The following is a 25,000-nucleotide window of genomic DNA, read 5'->3' on the forward strand; positions in this document are numbered from 1 at the left end:
GGTAGAATGGTGATTTATGAAATTTCTAATCTAAAATGTTTATAATCTTTTTCTTCACTGCAGGATCTGAAGGGATTCTCACTGTGCCTAACCATCGGGAAACGTATGTGCCTTAAAAAGTGATCCATTTTTTATACGGAAGCCGTCTGTGTGATCGGTGTTTTTTCCGGAATCGATACGGTTGGTCAGCTACCTCAGTCGAGTGAGTCTCTCTCCACTTACAGCGCAGCACTTGTGACATTTGCTAGAGGTCGAGTTACAGGTGTTAACTCGAGCCATGCTCAACTGAGATGAATTCACACTTGAAAACACATCATGTGCGATTTTGCTTAAACAGCTGCCATCTTCTAATGCTGGCATCTCACCTGTACCTTCTTCATTAATCCTACCTAGGTAAGCAGAGTTCTTTTGCGTACAAATTGTGTAGATTGATTTAAAATATAAATGTAAATATGTTTGTTATTTACATGATGCAAATTATGCATATGTATTTGAACGGAGTTACACATGCATTCAAATTCTCTGATGAGGCCTCAAAAGTTTTATTTCACGTTAAACGTCTTGTCCTTTGCATTGCTTTCTAAGTGTGTTAAAAGGCCCCCTAATGCTATCCGAGGCTGGAACTTTGTCCATTTATTGATATTATTCACAACGTTCTCGATGAGACGGACGACATACTTTTTATATAAGCGTTTACACCAACTGTCGTCTTAGCTAGGAAATAAATGTTAGCTTTCATATTTTCCTCCGCGTCCTCTTGTACAACGTCCTTAACGGCACTCCGTCAAAAGGAATATGTTTCCCTGGTAATGTAATTTCCATTCATTTTTGTGTTTAACATAAAACCATATTTGGATCATTGAAGTAAGAGATTCCACATGTGTTAACCTTGCAGTTATACAGATTCACTGAACCACACTTGCAAATGTATCTGATCTACCCAAGTGTCACTGACAACTAACTGCCCGTGATCTTCGCTTTTAGGAAAGATTTTTGCTATATAACTTTAAATGTACAGCTGCCATATCTTCTAGGATTCCCTTTGCACACTCAACCCCTCCCTTCTCTCTCTCTCTCTCTCTCTCTCTCTCTCTCTCTCTCTCTCTGCAATGTTCTTCAATTTGCGAGTGGGTTCCGTTCTCAGCTAGCACTCTGCTGGCCCCGCGTTCGAACCTCCAACCGGCCAATGGAGAATAAGAGGAATTTATTTCTGGTGATAGAAATTTATTTCTCGCTATAATGTGGTTCGGATTCCACAATAAGCTGTAGGTCCCGTTGCTAGGTAACCAACTGGTTCTTAGCCACGTAAAATAAATCTAATCCTTCGGGCCAGCCCTAGGAGAGCTGGTAATCAGCTCAGTGGTCTGGTTAAACTAAGGTATACTTAACTTTTTAACTTTCTCTGTAATTTGGCATAAGAATGAAATCTCTCCCCGTTTCGGCACGTATAGTAGAAGAACAGTGGAAAATCAAACCAAAGATCAAGATTAAATGGGGTTAATGACAAACTGACCATACATTACAGTAATTGTTTTTACAGTCTGCTTGTTATTGTAACATGTAAATGGGTTCAAGCTGTTGAGCGTTCTACTTATATACATGCACACTCGTGTGTGCGTGCGTGTATATCTCAAAATGAAAACAGTTCTGGGATACTGGATAGAGTCAGAGTGAATGTGGGACTCGTGAACAGCCTAAATTAATGGAAAAAACTGGGGAATAACTCACTGGAAAACGAATAATGCGTAAACTTTCGCATCAGATATTGGACGAAAAAGCTCGATGAAAGAAGAAATGCGGAAGTCCTTTGTGGAAAAGCAGTCAGCGATGAATAGAAAGGAATCTTTTTAATGTCTGTGTCAATCTATTTATCTCTCGCTGTATCATACATACATACACACACATTATTATATATATATATATATATATATATATATATATATATATATATATATATATATATATATATATATATATATATATATATATATATATATATATATATATATATATATATATATATATATATATATATATATATATATATAATAAATATTTATATATATAGTTATATATATATATATATATAATAAAACACACACACACATATATATGTGTGTGTGTATTTGTGTTTATGTGCGTGTGTGAGTTTGGTCTAAAATGTTAAGCCACAAATACCTTTTAATGTCGAATTCACTTTACTTTGGGAATAGCTTGCACCCAAAGCAACATATAGATTACTTCTACCCTAACCAGGATTCGAACCTAGGCCTTTTGGGTCTAGTGCAGAGATGACTGACTTTTTTATTCAGCCATCAAAAGAGATGTAAGTTGACTCGAGTCTGCTGCACAGACTCCAAATCAACCCTTATCAGTCTTGATAGCTGAATATTAATATGGTAACACGAGGTCATTTATGATAGTTTTGTCACTTATCCACCTGTAACTGTTGTTATAATCTCAAGTACTGAGCCACAAATACCCCTTAATAACGAACTTAGGTTACATTGAGACTTACACCAAAAGGCCAGTTTGCCTGTAAATGCATCTGGCCTCTTGGATTCGTTAAAGAGAGAACAATATAAGTATCCATTCAGGCAGCAATGGAGAAAAAAGTTAATTTCCACTCTGCTGTAAGCATCCTTGTCCAAGTAAAGTAATGCACAGATGAAAAATGGGCTAGAGCAATTGACCCTGACACAGGAGCTCATGAGGTAGGCCTACAGTACATGCATAGTACTAAGATGGCGTACTGAGCCAAAGGCGAGATTTCGGATGCGAGATTAAAGGAAAGAATGAAACAGTAAGTAACTGGATAATCAGATTAGTGGCGGAGTGAAAGAGAATAAGGGAGGTTATCTGAATCGCAGTCGCAAGACAAATACAATCATGTTGTCATGTGCAAGAGGATGAATGAAGTCCCCGAAAAATGTGAGTGAAATAAAGGTTACATATATATTCAAAATTTAATTGTAAAACATTATAAGTTTTTCTGGGGAGACATAATGGAAGGAGAGAGAATAAAGAGTAAAACGGTCTTAAAATAAGCAACATAAATTAAAAGATGCTTTCTAAAGAGACTGTGGTCCAGTGTGGATCGAACGAATGTTTTGAAGATTTGCTGAAAACCGAGGATTATTATTTGTCATAGTAGAGGAATCCTCAATTAGCATTTTCTTAAGTGAACTGTTTTTTTAACTGACATCAGTACCAATTAGTTTTAATAATCCGCCACTAATCTGATTTTGAAGATTTGCTGAAAACCGAGGATTATTATTATTATTATTATTATTATTATTATTATTATTATTATTATTATTATTATTATTATTATTATTATTATTATTATTATTATCTTCTGAATAATATAATAATTAATTAATAATAATAATAAGATCTTCTGAATAATAATAATAATAATAATAATAATAATAATAATAATGGAACAAGCCCACATTGGCCACTGACTTGAAATGCAAACTTTCAAAGAATATGGCGTTCATTCGAAAGAAGTAACAGGAAGTAATGGGAAATACAGAAAGAGAAGATTACCTATTAGTAAAACAGATAGATTAACAAACTGATAAATAAATAAAAATGTAAGTAAAAATTAAAAAACAAGTTGAATTGTATTATGGTAATAATGCACTGCATCTTCGCTTAAACTTCTGAAGTCCTAATTGCACGACATCCTCTTGGAGGCTGTTTCACAGTCCAACAGTGTGAGGAATAAAGAAAGGACCTCTCGAAGTGAGAAGTTCGACAGTGAGGCACATCTACTGCATATTGGTGCTGCTGTTCAACGAATCTGGTTGCTCTCTGCAGGAAAAGGGGATCAGAGATCAATAGTGAATTTGAAGGATCCCTGTTGAAATACAACTTATGAAAAAGTGACAAACAAGAGACCATATGTTGATGATCCAAGTCATAACTGCTAATGTTAGTAAACAGAAACCTACCACCACGAACCACTCTGTCTAAAAGAGATAATTCTCTGGTAGGAGCACACATTCCCACCGGAAAACAGTATTCCAGTAAAGGAAGCGCAAATGACCTGAAACAGATTGCACTGATTCTATCACTGTTATAAATATATGAGGCCTTACGAACAATACCTAACTTTCTTGTGGCATTTGCTGAAACTTTCATTGGGTTTTTCTCAAAAGGAAGATGTGGGTCAAAAGTTATACCTACAATAGTTAAATGAGGATGGGGTGAAAAATCTGTACGAAATCTGCTAATCAATAGTGTGTTCGTTTAACTGGGGTTCAGCCTCATGCCCCGCCGACTACACCATTCACTGACCGGGTCCTTGTCCCGCTTGAGGCTGAGGGCAGCTTCATTTCTCATAAGTGGAGACTTTACTAAACCCACAGGCGTTGCATCATAGGCATACTTAACAATCTTGTTTTCCAGGCCAACAACCATATTACTTGTATACAAAAAAAATAATAGTGGACCATGAACACTACCCTGTGGAACTCCAGACACAATGAGTCTTGGTTCACTAAAGATCCCATCAACAGCAACTTGCTGCTACCTACCTGTAAGGAAATTTTGAAGTAATCCTAAAACATATCCACCCACTCCAAGATTCTGTATTTTATAGATAAGTGCCTTTTGATTTATTAAATCGAAAGCAGCACTAAAATCTATTTAAATTACTCTGCAATCAAAACCCTTATCAAGGTTCTCTTGCAAATGGTACATCAAGTCTAAAAGAGCATCGAGGTACCTAACTGCTTCCTATATGCATATTAACTATCAACTAACAATCCTTTAGATTCCACATACTTATATAGTGACTTAAAAATATGTTTTTCAGCAACTTTGGAGAGCACAGGGAGAATAGAAATTGGCCTGTAGTTACTGCAGTCTGCAGACATGCCGCTCTTTGGAACAAGCACTGTATACCAAGCTTGTGCTCATCCGCAAAGACACTACATCAACATAAAAATCTACAGAATCTTCTAATCTTGGGAGACAACACACTAGAAACTTTTTTTAAAAAACAAAGGAAATAAACCACCAGGATCTTCTCCACTCCGGCTATCAAGATCATCCAGAATTTTCTTAACATCCCTAGAGCGAAATGCAAATTTTATAAGAACAGGTACAGGATGACAAGTATCAGGGAGAGGACGTCCTCAGCTGATTGCTTAGCTTAAAAAGCTCGATGACGCAGTTCAGCCTTTTCCCTAGGGCCAGTAACCACTCTACCGTCACCTTTTAGTCGTGGTGGAGTGGAAGATAAGGCTGAGTAATTCCTTCAAGTGTCCTCTTCAAAGAATTATTGCAATTTTTCTCGGGTGTATGGTAAATTCTATTCGCATCATGGCGAGACTCGACAAAAATGGTGTAATGTTCATTTAAACGATTTCGCCTCCATGTATCGAATTTGGTCTGTTTGTTATGGCAAGCACGTTTACATGTATCATCAAACCATGTCTGGTCGTTTGTCCTGAATTTGATGACTTTTCTAGGGACATACTTTATTAAAATAACCATTAGCATTTCATGTAACTTCTTCTTGGGATCAGGATCTAATATAGCATCTGAAATATTAAGTGCCTGACAAGCTTCAGTAATGCGACCCCAATTGGCTCTAGATCTCAGCCAGACCGTTTTTCCAATTGTAGCATTAGCAATATACTGATTTACAGATATGTCCGTTTCAGTGGCACAAAGATCAGAAGTGCCCATATATTCACAGACTTTGGACTTGACAATAGCTGGAACACCTGTGAATATGGTGTCTAATCTATTACCAGAAATATTTGTGCGTTCCTCAATTAGCTGGATAAAACTGGAGGATACACAGAACTCAAGAGCAGACAGAACATGTTGACCTGTGGAATCTGAATTTAGCAACTCACTGTGCTTTGCATTACAGTCTACACAAATAACGAAAGAAGCTTTTGAATCCTGTGATTAAGCCATACTAATCCTTTCCAAGAGACAGGTATATATAGAATCGTCGATGTTTGGATTGCGGTAAAAAAAAATAAATACATAAATATTGTAGAAAATTTTAAAACAAAGTACTTCATGGCAACTACATTTCAGATTTTTCTTACATTAAATAGGTCATCTGGACTTAGTGTATACAGCCATGCCTTGTGCATGTGTGATGTTACAACAATAAAATAGAGCCAACAAGCCCCGGGATTAAAAACTCAACCTTTGACTTGTTACTATTTACAAGAGTCACAGATAAAAACGTCAAATCATGGTTAAGGGCACAACTCTGGAGATCAAGAAAAATTTAACATTAAGCCCCGAATAGTTGATTAAAGTACTTTGAAATTTTTCTTAGTGTAATGAGTAACAGGCCCAGGGTTTAGCTCAATGTCTCCTGAAAGAATTAATATTAACAACATAAAATCAGTAGCAAAACTAATAAATAGACTCATAACAGAGTAACACTGTAAAAATCAACAGAACAATAAACAACAATACCATCAACAACAACAGCATTTATATTATTTGCAAAAATTCTGTTGAAAGTATAAATAAACATGACCAAATGTCATTGAAAAAGGCACCGGAAGCAACTGGTCGACAAGGTGGGGCTGGCGCACCTTGTGAGGCAAATAAGAAACCTGCAAGGTTTGCCACAACACTTGGGGGAGGAAAGTCAGGATGGATTTAGAAATTATACAATGCTCAGAAGGAAAACATTAGGTAAAGAAGAAGGCACACTTTTCGGAAAAAATAGGAAAGTGAACAAAAAAAGCGGGAGAATGCCGGATTGTACCTTCAGGCAAGGGAACTCAAATCCAAGATCATGGAATACCACGATACAGTAGCTATGGCACAGTCCAAGGTTGAGGAGCAAGGTTTGTATTCAGAGTAACCTTCTCTTAGAAGGGTTGCCTATCAAGGCTAAAGGGTCCCTTCTACCCGCTGGTTTGATTTCAGAGTGTCCCTCTCCTAAAAGAGTTGCCTGACAAGGCTTAAAGTCTCTTCTACCCTAACTCGTGTAGGCAGGGGCATCACACCCCGAAGTGAATGTTGCTTAGAAAGAGAAACCCACCTGAAAAACAAAAGAGATTAACATATGATTAAGAAGGCCTCTGTGTCTGTCTAATGAGGACAGTTAAAAGATTAAAAATGGAAATGTGCCAGGAGTTACTGGAATAAGTGAGATGTTAAGGTATTGTGGTGATAATGCAACTGAATGAATGATCAGAGTAAACAAATTTTTTCTAGGTGAGTAAAATTTCCAGTAGAATAAATTTAAGATTGAACAGTAGTTGGCAATAGTAAAGAGAATCTGTAGAGGCTAGTAAAATAATTCGCAAGTGTTTGTAAGCAGAGAAAGTTGAAAATAAAATAAAGCAATCTCAATGTTAGGAAGATAAATAGAGACGAGGATGATGGAGCAACAAATGTTAGTATATATGGTAAAAGAACAAACGTGGTTGATTATCATAGGCATCTGAGGATAAGCGAAGATATGGGTCACGGAAAAAGTTAAGTATACCTTAGTTTAACCAGCCACCGAGCTGATTAACAGCTCTCCTAGGGCTGGCCCGAGTAGGTGAAGCAAGGATGTTATCATAATCTCTACAGAAGATTTGAAAGAGTATGCATCTATGAAGAGATTGTTGAGACAGTTCTTTGCAGACATAAAGTGCAGAGATTGAATCCAAATAAGAGAAAAATATAAAAAATATTAAGGAGAAATGTTTGAGCAGCACATGTGGATCAAGAAGGGCTGAAAAGTTGAGAATGTTAAGATACGGAGAAGATGCGGTGAAGAGGTTAGAAAGTGGAGAAAGATGGGTGAGTACGCTTTCGGGTGGTTTGGATATGTAGGGAGAAGAGGAATCGATAAGAAGAAAAGTATAATATATATATATATATATATATATATATATATATATATATATATATATATATATATATATATATATATATATATATATATATATATATCACTCTCACTCACTCCCGGTGGCTCTCAGGCCTCTTGGTGGTCCATGGTCGCTTTCACCAGACCTCTCCATGTTCCCCTGTTGAGTGCTGCATCTCTCCACTTATTCTCAGGATCCCCCACTCCCAATTCTCTTAGATCTCTGATGAACACATTATCTTTCCATCTCATCCTCGGTCTCCCCACCAGTCTTCTCCCTTCCACTAATCCTTCTATAACCACTTTAGGCATTCTGCCCTCTCCCATTGTAACCACATGTCCAGCCCAACGTATCCTCTGCGATCTTACATAGCCAGTTATTTGAGGTTGTCTGGTTAAATCTATCATTTCACTGTTATGCCTTCTTCTCAAAACAACTTCATTTATATCGTAAATGGGACCTGTTATTCTACGCAAAATGTTATTTTCAAAAACCAGTAGTCTCTGTTCTTGCCGTTTAGCCAGTGTCCAGGTCTCAACCATATGGTACTACTGGCCTGATAACTTGGTAGACCTTGTGATGTTTCTTCTCTTTAAAATATATATATATATTTATATATATATATATATATATATATATATATATATATATATATATATATATATATATATATATATATATATATATATATATATATATATATATATTTTATAAATATATAAGAGAAGTTTTGGAAACCCGTCCCAGCTGGATCATGAGGAAGTAGCACAGAAATGGAGGATTTTATTTGTGTGTACTACATATAAGTATTGCGCAATTTGCAAGATTGGGACGGGTGTTCTGCTTCTGAAGAGAATTCTGAGAGAATGTGAATCACCTGATGTTTTGGAAGCATTCTCCAAAGGGACTCATCTTTGGTTCAACACGTGAAGAATGATCTTGGCAATTACTTTTAGTTTTCTGTAAAAGAAAACTATTGTGCCGGCTTTGTCTGTCCGTCCGCAATTTTTTGTCCGCACTTTTTCTGTCCGCCCTCAGATCTTAAAAACTATTAAGGCTAGAGGGCTGCAAATTGGTATGTTGATCACCCACCTTCCAGTCATCAAACATACCATATTGAATCCCTCTAACCTCAGTAGTTTTTATTTTATTTAAGGTTAAAATTAGCCATAATCGTGTGTCTGGCAACTATATAGGACAGGCCACCACCGGGTCCGTGGTTAAAGATTCATGGGCCGCGGCTCATACAACATTATACCGAGACCACCGAAAGATAGATCTATTTTCAGTGGCCTTGATTATACGCTGTACAGAAACTCGATTGCGATTGCGCCGAAGAAACTTCGGCGCATTTTTTACTTGTTTTCCTGGTGAACGGTTTTTTTGGTAATATACAATCACACAAATTATTTATAAATCTATATTTATGTTTGCCTATACGTATATGTTTTGTATCCGTTAGGTCGTTGCACACAAGCATACATGTAAACATACTAACAAATACATACAAGAGATCACACGTCAGAGATGCAAGAAAACGTGTTCCGTTAACGCTACCATTGTTCCTCCGGTGTGATCACGATTATTTTCTGAGCAAAACTTTCATTTCTTTTTATTATGTGTGGACATAGTATGCGTTATTGTGCCAGCCATCGAAAATGCAGTTTTACCTTTAGTCAAAAACTTTTATTAGCTCCACCAATACTGGACAGCTATTCCCCAGTATATTACTCGTACGGTGTGTGCAAAAAGACCAACGTATGGTCAAATTCGGACACAAGTATTATATAAATGTCTGCACACCTTCCCTTCACATTAGATCATTATTTTTTATATATCTAGCATGATGCCAACGCTTCTAAAAGAAAGTGAAAACCCCAGTAGGGTTTTTATACGCCAAGTGGACCTAAGCTTCTCATATCACTAGTCTTTAATGTGATAGATTTCCATGCTTCCTTTATCCCGGATGTGACAAAGAATTACGAGTGATGATAATTCTATCACTGTTTTGGTACAGTTGCCATTCTTATTACCCGTCATGTGGTGATGATGGAAGGCTGTAGAAACCTAGGAAATGTTTTGTCATTATCTCCTCACACCCTCATTTAGTAGTTCCATCAAGCAGTAAAAAGCCTATTACCTCTCGTTTATTTACCACTTAACATGTTAATAACCCTACAGTAGGTGTTACGCGGAAAATACTAAAGAATAGAGTCTCCTGGGCCTTCAGGAAGCGACTGCTGTAACGCGGGAAAACGAAATTCAAATGCAACACAGCAGAGCCTCGAAGTAAAAAATGAGGAAAACTAATACTGAACATACGGATAACTAAGCAGATAAAGGCATCATTGGCAAAATGAGCGAATAGCTTGGTGTTATTCTGAAATAAGTTGAAACAGATACTGGAAGCTCTGGCGATGGGCTAATTCTCTGACATGGTGTCAGTCGTAAGAACGCGTGTGGAAATGAATAATCAATAGCATTTTAATGGGCATATAAGAGCAGAGTACAATTTTTGGATGGAAATGTGAGAAGAATTTTCATCAAAGGTGCTATATCCACATAAGAACTGGATGTATCGTGATGGCTTTGCTGATTTCATCTACTGTTAAGGTGCTTTTAGTGCTCATTCGTGTCCTTTTTTCCCTGTCATAGAATGCAATGTCAATTATAAGTTTCAAAACATTTTGCATAGTATGTCTTTTCATCATATTTACAACCCTTTGCTGAGGGTATTGCTCCATTTTTTCTCCAAATCTGAGGACTTATCTTTCCTGATGATTGATAAGTCTATGAAGTTAACGTTGCTAGTCCAAAAGTAAAAAAAAAAATATCAACATAAAAGAAGAGGAGTGACCAAACCTACAGAGAAAATGGGCGGTAGAGTTAATAGATGAAGGTTCCCAGAACCAGTTTCAGTAGGTTTGGGTAGAATTTGGACACGTAAATCAGAGTACTATGCTAGACCAAAGATAGTATCCTAGCTTGCGTAAACAACCAAAGAGAGAAAGAGGACATGATGGAAAAGAGAAAGAGACAAAACTTAAGATAAAAATCCCAAAACTGAAAAACAGACACAAAAGAACTTACTTCTGCTATATATAACAATAATGTAAAAAGAAAAAATAAGCAATGCGCAGACAAGAAATGAAGTGAAAAAAAAGCTCAACACCTCATCAAAGCCATTTCAGCCCGTACGACGAGGGGACCGCCCTAAGGGTAGAATCGAAGAGGAAAATAAAAGCGCAGTCAGACACCGGGAATGAAAGGGCCGACGAAGTAGCCCCATTAGTGTGTCGGAGACGGAGCAGCCTGAATATTGACCAGGGAGGGAGCCCCGTTGCAATGGAGGGAAAGGAAAGTAACTGCGACAGTCATTCGCGCCCAAGCTGGTGACCTTGGTGTAAAAAGGCCATATGTCTCCTCCCACTCAATAACTCATAATTGATTACTACCGAGAAAGGCCATCGCTTCGTCAATTTGCTTCTTTGACATTGCTCGTTAATGCAATCTATCGGTTTGAGTTGGTATGTTTATTCATGACTAAGATATAAAGGTATTTCTCCACAATAATAAAGATACTCATTCAGTTGAAGCAAAGGCTCAGAAATTCTTCGAAGAAGGAGCGAATGATTCTGTACTTTCCATATTAGTGGAAACTTTTATTGCCAAATTTGGCCCAGGGTCTGTTCATTAAAGTAAACAGAATGCTTTTCCCTCTTAACTCGCTTGCGGTTTAAATAGAAATTTCTTACTACTCTGGTCATCCTATATCCCAATAAAATCATAGTTTAAAAAAAAATTGGAATGACGCCAACTTTGTTCTGTTTTTTCATAAGTATTTACGAGATCTTCATTTCCATCGTCATACTGTTCAAATCATAAAACTGAAGCATCTAAAATTACGGATGACAATATTTTTTGGCTTCTGATGAAAGGCCAACAAAACGTCTGAAAGAATCCCTGCTGCTGTATAATGAAACCTGGACGAATACATCCGCAGATTTCAGGAATTTCGTGGCCTCTGACTCTATCCACAAAAAAGTGACTATAAACCAGAAGTTTTATTTTTCTTGTACGGTCATTCGGATCTCTTACACGGTTATGAAGAGAGCGTGCGAGCAAACAAAAGAGGAAATGAAAATATCCGCTAATAAGGTAGTCAATAACATGCAATGATAAAAAAGAGACTGTTCCCGTCTCCTTTGAATTATGGCGCGAGTACCATCATTATTCGAAGCATGGGCTCTTATTAGTGGAACATATTCATACCGTCTTATCGTTGTACCTTCGCTTTCGTAACGCCTTGGGCCAAATTATTAGACTTGGGTCTGTTAGAAAGAACTCTTGGCTAGCCTTCAAGTACTCTGGTCGAATGCTGCGCATGTGCAAACATACTTGTTCCACGCAATCTATAAAATATATATGAGGAATGAATGTACGGATATATTCCCCGAATTGTGTTGAGTTCGTACATATATATATATATATATATATATATATATATATATATATATATATATATATATATATATATATATATATATATATATATATATATATAAAAGAGACAGGGAGAGAGACAGATAGAGGGCACCCCACCTCACCCAGCACACACAAATACACATTTCACACACACACACACACATATATATATAAATATATATATATATATATATATATATATATATATATATATATATATATATATATATATATATATATATATATATATATATATATATATATATATATATTTGTGTGTGTTTGTATGAGTGTGTATGTTTATGAGTGTGTATCTAATAATATAAGCATTAATACCTTATTCCCTGAACGTTGTATATACCAAGTTTCTGGAATAGCGAAATCCTTTCTATGAAATTTTTGTTATAGATACACACGAAAATTATGTAATATGTATATTTTATTTTGTATCTTCTTTTCATGAAAACGAAGACTATTAACAAATTACGTAAAAATATGGGAACTTCGTGGTGTTAAGTGTTTTATATGCCAAACTTCTTATTGTATGGGACATTGGAAGACTGAAACATGCGATACTGTAATAGAAGTCAGCGGATTGATAGCAGCCATAAAACGGTCCGTTCTGAATGGCAACGGCCCTTTGAGGAGCAGAAAGATTAATCTGCACAAAGACCTGTGAGTTTAGCTTGTGAAGGCTTCTTTATTGTTGGAGTTATCGCCCTTTACGCTCCTCTCTCTCTCTCTCTCTCTCTCTCTCTCTCTCTCTCTCTCTCTCTCTCCCACACACACACACACACACACACACACACCCTCTCTGACCTTGACATTAAACCATGGCCTCATTTGGGCCCTTAATCTAGTCCACTCACTTATTCAAATTCATCATTTTTCTAGTTAGTATTTTTTCTCATCATAGACTGTTTGCTCAATTATCGGGACTCACCCATTTCGTTATCTAACATGAAATTCCTTCGGTAAATCAATAAAAGCTTTCTCCCTAAGTTTCCTAGGAGAAATATTTCAAAGTTTAATAGTATAAATATACAAGTAAGTTGTCTTTTTAAAGGCGTATACAAGCATACCAATATATATAAATACATACACACATATATATATATATATATATATATATATATATATATATATATATATATATATATATATATATATATATATATATATATATATATATATATATATATATATATATATATATATATATATATATATATATATATATATATGACTTTTATCACATCACCGTGATTCATATACAATCAGTAAGCTACAAACGTCCATTAATATCAATTCGCTCTACCTCGAAATAATATATTTTCATATGTGTTACCGAAGGGGAACTTTTAGTCGATAATAGGTTCGTCGTCCCGTGGGCTCGAACCAGCGAAGGACAAGAACTCAGGACTACAGTAGACGCACTACACGGTCAACATGGCAGAGGTGGGTGGATATCGTCACTAAATACAAACACCTGAGTTCGACGGGAGATTTGTATATGGGAGGCGATATCCACTTATACCTCACTTGCTGGCCGTGTGGTTTAAAGGGTCTACTGTAATCCTGAGTTCTTGTCCTTCGCTGGTTCGAGCCCACGGGACGACGAACTTATTATCAACTAAAAAATTCCCCTTCGGTAACATATATGAAAATACAGTATATTATTTCCGAGGTAGAGCGAATTAGATATTAAAGGACGTTTGTAGCTTACTGATTATATATATATATATATATATATATATATATATATATATATATATATATATATATATATATATAAATATATTTATATATATATATATTTATATATATATATATATATATATATATTAGATATATATGTATATGTATATATATATGTATATATATATATATATATATATATATATATATATATATATATATATATATATATATATATATATATATATATATATATATATATATATATATATATATATATATATATATATATATATATATATATATAGGTATATATACTTTATCAGGAGCAATTACTCTCCAGGTCCACTTTCAAAGTAATAACCAATTTCATCTATACTCTCTCTCTCTCTCTCTCTCTCTCTCTCTCTCTCTCTCTTCTTTCTCTCTCTCGCTAACGGTAATGACTGCTATTGATTAAGGGAACAACGGCATTCGCAAATAGAAAGGAGAACGCAAACGATCTTCTTTATAAAGAAAATGCAATAAAACTTACCTCGATCTTTTTACATGTCTCACGATAGTATATCTTTCATCTCTTTTCCTTGAAACAATGGATAATATGCACTTATCATACATACAAATACACACACTCACACACATGTACATATATATATATATATATATATATATATATATATATATATATATATATATATATATATATATATATATATATATATATATATATATATATATATATATATATATATATGTATATATATATATATATATATATATATATATATATATATATATATATATATATATATATATATATATATATATATATACATATACATATATATATATATATATATATATATATATATATACATATACATACATATATATATATATATAAATATGAAGAAAATGACTACCCAACTGCCTACCTTTAATAGAACCAATCAGACAAAAAAGGTTCATCCCTCAGTCTATTCATTGCCCAGAGCTTATCGCCTACAAGTCCACCCACCAAAAAACGCGTGCCACAATATACGAGAGAAAAAAATGTCGTGGGACCAGTAAAGTCTTTCCTGAAACTTACTGACAAACCCGAACGCGATACTCTTCTGGTGTCAGCCAATCCGAAGTGTAGAAATATGTAAGATAGAATGCACAGATACACACATGCACAGACAAGCACACACACACAAATATACATACATATATATATAACTGTGAATAATTTAAAATTGTTTACATTGTACTTATTGTTATGTAATGATTTATTGTATTATTATTGTTTTGGACGCTACATATCCGTCCGCACACTAACAAAACAACAGGATGCTATGTCCAGATTATACACTTTGAAGGAAGAGGTCACGACGAGTGACGGAACAGCTGTGGTGTTGAGTTCTTAGCAAACGGAACAAAGAGTTAATCTTCTTTTTTTCATCAACTAAATTTGAAAGAACGTAGAATATTCAGAAAATATTGTCAAACTAATAAGAAGTTGATCAACAATCAAAAAGCCATGGAATTTAACGAAATCTGCATGCAAGAAAAACTTTACCGCAAAAGCACACACACACACATATATACATATGTGTGTGTGTGTTTTAGCATATCACAACAAGCATATCGTGACTAAATGTACCTTGGGAGCCAGCCAGCATAAAACAGGTAAATAAATCAGCACCTTTTCAACATGCACCTCATCGAGACACAATACATTCATATTTTGTATTGTACCATGATGGTAATGCGCATGTTAAATATGCACGAAAGCAATGGGTCTTCCTTTCTTTCCTTTGTATTCCACTGACCCTACAATACATTTATTACCTTAATCATTCTGATGATGTTTTCTCCGTCGTTCATTCTATCTGTTCATCTGTATAATTATCTATACATTTATCTGTCTACTAATATATATATATATATATATATATATATATATATATATATATATATATATATATATATATATATATATATATATATTCATATATGTATATATAATATATATACATATATATGCACATATATATACATATATATATATATATATATATATATATATATATATATATATATATATATATATATATATATATATATGTATGTATATATATTATGTAGCCTACCTCCTCGATAGGTCATGTGTGAATCTTGGAGATCAAATCTCAGTAAAGACGTTCAACCTGAGATGTTCCAGCGACAATCTTTCGTACCAAAGCGAAGTGGTTCCTGTCTCTTGTATTTAGGTACAATTCTAGACACGCGACCTCTTCTCATACTTAACTTTTGAAAAGCAGTAATCCTCAGGTTACGCGGTTCAGTGACTATTCTTCCCTTCAAAGGCAAAGTTCTGGAATTTTTTTCCTGCTTTTGTTCCTGAGTCGTACAACCTTCCTTCAGCTTTGAGCCCTACTGTATACTTCTTTCAGCCCCTTCCATTCCCTTGTCTTTTTCGTGCTTGGACTAGATAGGGGCACTTCATTTCCCGTCAGCTTGACCTCTTCGCTGAGAGACATATATAGATAGATGTTTTACTCTTGGTCACTAGATCAGTGAAAGGCCTACTGGAATTAAACACCCAGTTGCAAAACTAGACTTCATTTTGCAAATTTAACGAAAGTAATTCAGCAAAAGCTACGGACATATAAATGGAAATCATAACTAAAGGAAATTCTGATACACAATCCATCGAATTAATGATACTAGAACAACCAATACTTGTGACTAATACCTTGGTCATCAATTAAAATAAACAGGTCAAAAATAGGTCAAAGTCTAGTATATTCCCAATGAGTACATTCTCGAACTATTACTCAGCAAAACATCTGAGGAAGACAAACAAAATCTTCTTTAGTTTCCCAAAGCACAAAAAAATACAGATATGGGAATTCTTCCCATGTTATTCAATCATACATGCTTAAACATGATACATGTTATAGAAATGGAGAAAACAATCCACAATTTGGTAAATAAATATGATCCTTACCTTGAAGCCCAGTGTTCAAATCAGTTCTGGTATTGAGCACAATGTAAGTCTCAAACTTTTCGAGACTTTCAAAAGGTTCAGTGTTGGTCTCCTAATGATTCCCTTTACCCAATCTAATTCCTTCACACCTCGGGACTCCGCCCAAAAGACACGCACAAACACATGTTCCTCACAGGAACCTGGACACATCTGGCAAACGTACATACATTGTCATTTCACATAATCCCACGCGTCAAAAATTCTGACGCCTCCTTACTTAATGAGGAAACGCGTCAGATGCTAGCTAAACATTCTTCTCCAAGATTTTAGGAAAGATTTCCTCGGCCAACCAAAGAAATGCTGCCCCCCAAGCACTAGGGAAATAGTACTTTCTAATTTCCAGATTCATGCACCAAACGGACAGCCACACCCTTGGCAGGCTGACCTTCACGTGAGAAATTACTCACACACTGTTTTCGTGCAAAAACCATACTCCACTTTATGGAGAGCATGACGACAACGGCCCCGATCACCAATAAAATAGCGATGAGGAGGTATTTATTCGGGATAGGAAAAAGTCCGTCTTCCAGCATTGGAGGCAGAGGTGAGATTGTAGTGATCACCTTCCTTAAAGGCAGCACCAAAACCACTTGATGGCCCGCGTGAAGATGCCGCATGGAGATACGAGTAGTAGAGTTGAAGATGCTATTGCCCAGAACTTGAAACCTCGGCGTGAACAGTCTACAAGCCCAACCAGCCTTGGTCCCCGTAAAAGAAACATATCTGACGAATTATGGCACCGGATGGAGACTTCGCAACTCCGGCAAAATACTCAGTTGAGAGTCTTTGTAGAGCCCACCTTGTACTCATGTTGGAACGGTCGGAAGTCACTGTCAGAAGGAATCTGGTTATGTACTAACATCTTCTCGCATCCTAACCAGTCAGTGCTGATAAGTGTAAAGATACTACTGTCACAAATATATCTATCATGAACTAACACACATCCTGACTTATAGTTGACAGCCGAGGAGTGCCACTTGTCCCCCAAAAGGTACATAGTCTCCTCACTATCCCATACTACTACTGAACCATTAAAACCACTAGGGAAAGGTCATATGATAAAACTATGAAACAATTCCAAGTTACTAACTGGAATTTCCACCATCAACCCCCTATCAGGTACACTAACATCAAGATACTACCCATACAAATTCTTCCCAGTAAAAATTTCCTGAGAACCATGCTGATATACTGAATTCATTAAAGGCAATTCTAAACATCCGAGAGGTAAAATATCTCCCAAAATTCCCCTTAGAAGCAGCAACCACTGACTTAACCTGAGTTTGAATTTCCGATGACATGTACTCTGCTTTGTTCTCAATATTCCACAAGGTAGTTTGACAGGACGACAAAGCTACCATAATATCTAAAACCTCCCCCCCATCCTATCAACTTGTGACCAATAACCCATTCAAAGAAGCCCATAAAGTCCCAAAACTTTACCATAATTACTCATAACTGTCTCGTAAAGTCATCAAAGTTTTACCCTGGTTAGCAAATATTGTCAATACCTGCTCAATTCTCAGCAAATTAGCAATTGACATACTAGCAATCGCTCCTGTGATCATAACAACTACCAACGCCACAATATTTAACACGGCAAACTCTCTTAATGTGTCCCTGCATATTACAATTAAAACAATGAACCCTTGGAGCCCGAGAACGCAACCCAACCATCGATCTTTGTCTATTCCGAACTCCAACAAAACCCTTCAAACCTCGGACTGAATCTCCGCGCCCTACACAACCACATACAGACCTAAGGGATCTCTGATCACTATTTCCTCTCACCATTTTTGCAGCTTTCCTCTTCATAATCAAATCCGTTAACTTATTCTTGGCCAATCACAAATGCAAAATTTCCCAAGTCCTGCGAAAGGACACCCCTTAAAGAAAAAATACTCAGTCTCCCCTCAAGTAAAGAGAATGGGAGTCTACTCTCACTCACATAAAGAAAACGGGACTCGAGCAAACGGACGTGAGAAAGAGAGAGAGAACAAAGAGAGAAAGGAAAAGAGTTCGTTCCCCTCCCCTCAGTGCATACCTCACCCGCTATCTCCCATCCATCTGCCGGAGCACACAAAAAAAACACTGAGCTCAAAACTTTGGAGATGCGTCTGCCTCTCCCGTCGTCAAGGCAAAGATAGCTGAGTAAGCTTACAGCAACAGTTTCTCCCTTTGCCTACATGCACGTATCTATCCAAAATAAAACATGTACATATGTAACTATAAAAGAAAAGTTTAAAACCTAAGAACTGTACACACACTTGCGTAAGAAATGTTTACTCACAGTAACTCAACAAATGCCAAACAAATTACTACCCGATTATCAAAGTCCCCAGAGGTAATACAGTGATAAAATACTCCCTTTATTAAACCCTAAACGCCAATGCGAACTGCCAATTGCTATATAAAAGAAAACATATAAGGCATGCCCTAAATTCAAGTGTGCTGAATAGAGGATGGCAAACAAGGCAAGAAACTCCGCCCAAGCTAATGACGTCACTGACACGTCACTCAGGGAATGACATCACTACAGCCACCACCCGAATATTAGTTGCAGTGCAATAAAAAGCAATCCAGTCTGACACTAAAATTAATAAAAAAAAATTATAACACTTACGTACGCCTCTGCTTGCACGTTTTCACATGTTTTACCACACTCAGGCAGTCAAGATACTGCAATTTAATACACTGCGCACACTATACATACCCAAACATTCCCCAATATGAACTAAAGTCCAGAAATATCTATAAACACACTAAAACCTTGTGCCTCGTGACGCATCATTAAATACACACAGACACTCATGCCTGAGAAAGACAACCTCGAGTGCGTTTCACAACATCTCCCTAAACTGAGCCGCTGAACCATCAAAATCCTATTCTGAGATACCGGTACCACTCTTAATAAGATATGTCTCGTCGGAAGTGTAACCTATACCCTATCTATTTATCTAGTTAGCTATCTATTCATGTGTAACACCACTGCCAACCACTGTTAATGACCCTACACAAGGTCAATTAGGGTCATAATCTCTTACAGCATCTGTTTTAAGAACAGTACCATATTAACTTACACCTCTAAGACTCTCTGGTAACAGTGATTCAACGTTGGGTCAGTGCATTCCTTCTCCCTCGTTGACTCCTCTCGCTATATCTAACCTCAGACAAAGGCCTACTGGAATTAAACACCCAGATGCAAAACTAGACTTCATTTTGCAAATTTAACAAAAGTAATTCAGCAAAAGCTTCGGACATATAAATGGAAATCATAACTAAAGGAAATTCTGATACACAATCCATTGAATTAATGATTCTAGAACAACCAAAACTAGTGATAATACCTTGGTCATCAAATAAAATAAACAGGTCAAAAATAGGTCAATGTCTAGTATATTCCCAATGAGTACATTCTCGACCTATTACTCAGCAAAACATCTGAAGAAGACAAACAAAATCTTCTTTAGTTTCCCAAAACACATATGGGAATTCTTTCCCTGTTATTCAATCATACATGCTTAAACATGATACATGTTATAGAAATGGAGAAAACAATCTACAGTTTGGTAAATAAATATGATCCTTACCTTGAAACCCAGTGTTCAAATCAGTTCTGGTATTGAGCACAACACAAGTCTCAAACTTTTCGAGACTTTCAAAAGGCTCAGTGTTGGTCTTCTAATGATTCCTTTTACCCAATCTAATTCCTTCACACTTCGGGACTCCGCCCAAAATACATGCACAAACACACGTTCCTCACTGGAACCTGGACACTTCCGGCGAACGTACATATATTGTCATTTCACATAACCCCACGCCTCAAAAATTCTGACTTCATCCTTACTTAACGAGGAAATGCGTCAGATGCTAGCTAAACATTCTTCTCCAAGATTTTAGGAAAGTTTCCCTCCTACTTGTTAATTCTATATCCGTTGTTTATTGTAATTCATAACATACTTGTTGTTACATGCTTTTCATATATGCTTTATATATATATATATATATATATATATATATATATATATATATATATATATATATATATATATATATATATGTATATGCACATGCGTATGTGTGCACTTACATTTAAGCTGCCGTTTGGGGCATATGAATAAGTTTTAGTGGTCCTATTATTTCCATTCGAAAGCCTTTTTAAACTTACTAAAAATTCTGCCTCTTTGGAAATCATTTCCATTCTACATATGACAGAAGTTTCTCCTTCGTGTGTCATATCAGTGAAACGGCCATGATGGAAGTCTGTTACGGTCACAGGATGAAAGAAACCCCGCCATTAGTTTTTCAGGAAAAGCTCTCTCAACGAAATAGTCAGCGTTTCATTTTCAAAACGGATGAGATACTTTTAGACTCTGACTTCATTTTGAGCTTATTCATATACTGTATGTCTTTAAAAAAAAAACATTCAATTGTTTATACTTCTTTCCATGAGAGAATATTTATTCTTTTCAAGTGACAGTTCCCTTAAATCTCTCTCTCTCTCTCTCTCTCTCTCTCTCTCTCTCTCTCTCTCACACACACACACACACACACACACACACACACACACACACACACACACACACTACATGCATATAAAAAATTAGAGATTATGTTTGAGAATGAATTGCATATCACACTATCATTAATTACTGATAGACACGCAACTAGTGCGTCCTTGCTCTTTAAAATTTCATGAAAGAATAATCGTAGCATTTCGTATCAATTCCCTTTGAAGCCCCTCAGAGGAAAGCAGTCATGAACAAATATTACGTTGCTTTAACGCACGCCGAAGCAAATGTTTTCATCGCGCTCTGCCTTCGATGAGGAAAAGATGAAAGAGGATGGAGAAGTACTATTTCTCGGTGAGGAGGAAGATTGCAAAGGAATAGTTGAAAGGAATAACGTTCCTTTGTATAAAGTTACAGAGGATAGACGTGACGGTGAGAATTATAGGGGCCTGGCTGTCGAGTATACCTGGGAAATTTATGGTAGGGTCTGACTGGGAAAGTAAGAGATGGCGGATGATATTCGAAGAGACCGTGTGATTTAGAGAACGAGATGCTGTATGGACCAAAAGTTATTTGGGAAGTCTAAGAGTAAAGGACAACAAGCCAATAATGCGCCGAAGTCTCTTCGGCGCAATGAAGCTTTCTGTACAGTGTATAATGCAGTATGAGCCGTGTCCCCAGAAACTCTCACCCACGACCCGGTGATGGAAAGTCCTGCTGTATAGTGTTGCCAGACGCACGATCATCGTTATCTTTAACCTTAAATAAAACAAAAACTACTGAGGCTAGAGGGCTGCAATTTGGTACGTTTGATGATTAAGGGCGGATGATCAACAAACCAACTTGCAGTCTTCTAGCCTCAGCTATAATTACCTCACAGTGATAACAATGATTTAGGAAATACACAGACATTCAACTGGCGAGGGCGTTTACGTATCCATTTGTATGGCCTCCTTCGACTGCTACAATCATATGGTTCTTCTTTAGGAAACAGTTCAAGACGGCCGGATAAAACGCAAATATCAATATGCTATCGTCGTAACAACTGCGAGGGTCAAGTTTATGAACAAATGAGATCTACTCTGCGAATCATGAAAGGCGATAGTTGCGGATGGGCCTTCTTATTTCCCATGCAAATAACGAGTACATTTGCAGACCGTCATTTTCTGAAATTGCTGATAATACGTGATCGAAAGAACGCAGACGAAATGCCACGTATAAGGCACAATAATTATGTAACAAATAATCCACAGGTAGACCGTACTCACAGAAAAAAAGTAAATAAATAAAGTAAAGGCTAACAAGGCCACGTACCTGACCTTCAGAGAAACTGATGGATATCGACATATCAAAGTACCTAACCGGAATGATTGAAAGGTATCATTAATGGAAGAGGCGGCGAGTGTGCGTCTCACACTAACGAGGAAATTGTTTACTTAGCGGTAGACTTGCGGTGTGATTAAAATACTTTGCAGCTATTTCTTTTCAAGTCAGAATAGGAGTTTGTCGCAGATATAGAAAAAGAAACTTTTTGCCGTCTTTTAAATATCTTTCTCAGCGATAAAACCATATCATTTTCTTTATGAATCGAACGTTTTGAAAAAATCAAATAACGTCCTTAATAACATAGGGACACACTGACAGAGGAGCTGTTCAATTCCGTGCGCTGGAATCCATCATCAATTAAGCATTCAATGGGCAATATTCCTCCGCCAAGTTCTCTTAACCCTGAATGATTATACTCGTGCCTGTTAGGCTACGGATATTGGTATTATTATTTTCATGTTTTGTTACAAAACCTACGGGTTCGATCCCCGGGTTTATATGTGAAGGCAGAAATAAATCATCTTACAATATCCTGTAGTTTTAAAAGCAGTAATCGGTCAAATATGTGTCAGTATGTAACAAAACATCCTGATTATGCCTCCCACTGAATGCGTTCACCCAGATTCATCCAAATCCGTTGAAACACTTCGGAAATATTTATTAGGATACTCACGCCCACTTGCCCTCACCCAGCTTCTTCGGTAGACGTAAGAATGTTTTATGAGGTGACGGAAAAATTCACAAGGATCGGTCAGTCTGAAGTCTTTGGTCATGGATCACAGTTTAATGCTGTAACGATGACCCTCCCGGGCCTGTTGGTCTGGGGTCTGCAAGTCGTCCGTGGACCGAGGGCAGGCTCATTCGCTTCGGTTTCGGGTGTGATACGGAATTTTCATGACAGTCAATTCGGGAACGACGTGTTCTTCCAAAGAGTCGCTTCCCTCGGTCAGGCAGAGTCCGGAAGTCTACACCAGGCCTCCCACTCCTTTTCAAACGTTACAGTCCAAGGGAAACGGCCCTTGATGGCACAAGGCCAAATTAATCGAAAGCAACTCTCTCAAAAGGTAAGGAAGACTTAACCCTTCCAGTGGTGATGATGTCAGTGATACGTCATACCAGAGAGCACAATTTGGGCAATAAGAATAATCAATATCATCCTTATCGCGTTATTATTTCTATTACCTCATGCTCATGAGCCAGTCTTATTAGGCAATGTATTCCGATATTTTGAAAATTCCCGAAGCGAATACTCGAGTCGCTACCACTCATAAACCACCTTTTTATAAGGCGACCGAATAATCGCTAAAAGGTTAATAAAATCTTTCTTCCAAATATCTCCAGCCATTTGCTCCCTTCGTGGTAAAAGGTAATAAATTGTGATTTTTCATCAGATTCTAAGAAGCGAATTGATCCGGAACTTTGAGGACAGAAGGAAAGGTTTAAAGATCGTGAAAGATTTCCAGCCGCTACAAAAACCAGTGAGTAGAGAAGCCCCAGTAACCTGAAAGCCGATTTCTAGTTTGACTTGAAAAGAAGGATAAATGCACAAACCATGAGCCATTAACAATAAGATTCTTGTCACTCCATCTGGGCTGATGATTTATATTTCAGCTTGTCCTTTGGCAGGGAATGACAGCTCAGCCATTTCTGGGAATACAGGTCATATCAAGGGTTTTATTGGTATCGTGAGCCATAATGTCTCAAGGTTGAATATCGCTGCATATTTCTCTCTGTAAAAGGTCTGACGTTGAGAGGAGGAATTGATATTTTCCTATTGCAAGGCAATCTAAGTGAATTAAAATTTTAAACTCACATTATAAATCTCTGGCGGTATGACTTTCTCTTCGATAACGCTGGAATTGATTTAACCTAGCAGTTCAACGGAAAATTTACTACTCTCTCTCTCTCTCTCTCTCTCTCTCTTTCTCTCCATTTCTTTTTCTGAATGTTTAACAGAGTATTTATAATAATGACATTTCAGCATGCTAAAGTAGATGCTTTTGGGCGTTACAAATGAGCACTATGGGTGCACCCTCTAGGAAGGTAATCTAAGGATATTAATGAGTGGGACAAGTTGTTTGGTTTCT

The 25,000-nt window shown here is 36.6% G+C and overlaps 1 protein-coding gene across 2 annotated transcripts in view; it reads left to right on the forward strand.

Annotated features, from left to right (window-relative positions):
* The window catches only part of LOC136848964 (uncharacterized), a 66,360-nt gene that overhangs the window by 14,849 nt on the left and 26,511 nt on the right, over nucleotides 1-25,000 (forward strand). For both annotated transcript variants that reach the window (XM_067121777.1, XM_067121784.1), the window contains exon 2: nucleotides 64-393. The gene's annotated coding sequence lies outside the window, so the exon portion shown is untranslated. The remainder of the gene's footprint in view (nucleotides 1-63; nucleotides 394-25,000) is intronic.

This window comes from Macrobrachium rosenbergii, chromosome 2 (genome assembly GCF_040412425.1).
Source record: "Macrobrachium rosenbergii isolate ZJJX-2024 chromosome 2, ASM4041242v1, whole genome shotgun sequence".
Taxonomy (NCBI): Eukaryota; Metazoa; Arthropoda; class Malacostraca; order Decapoda; family Palaemonidae; genus Macrobrachium; species Macrobrachium rosenbergii.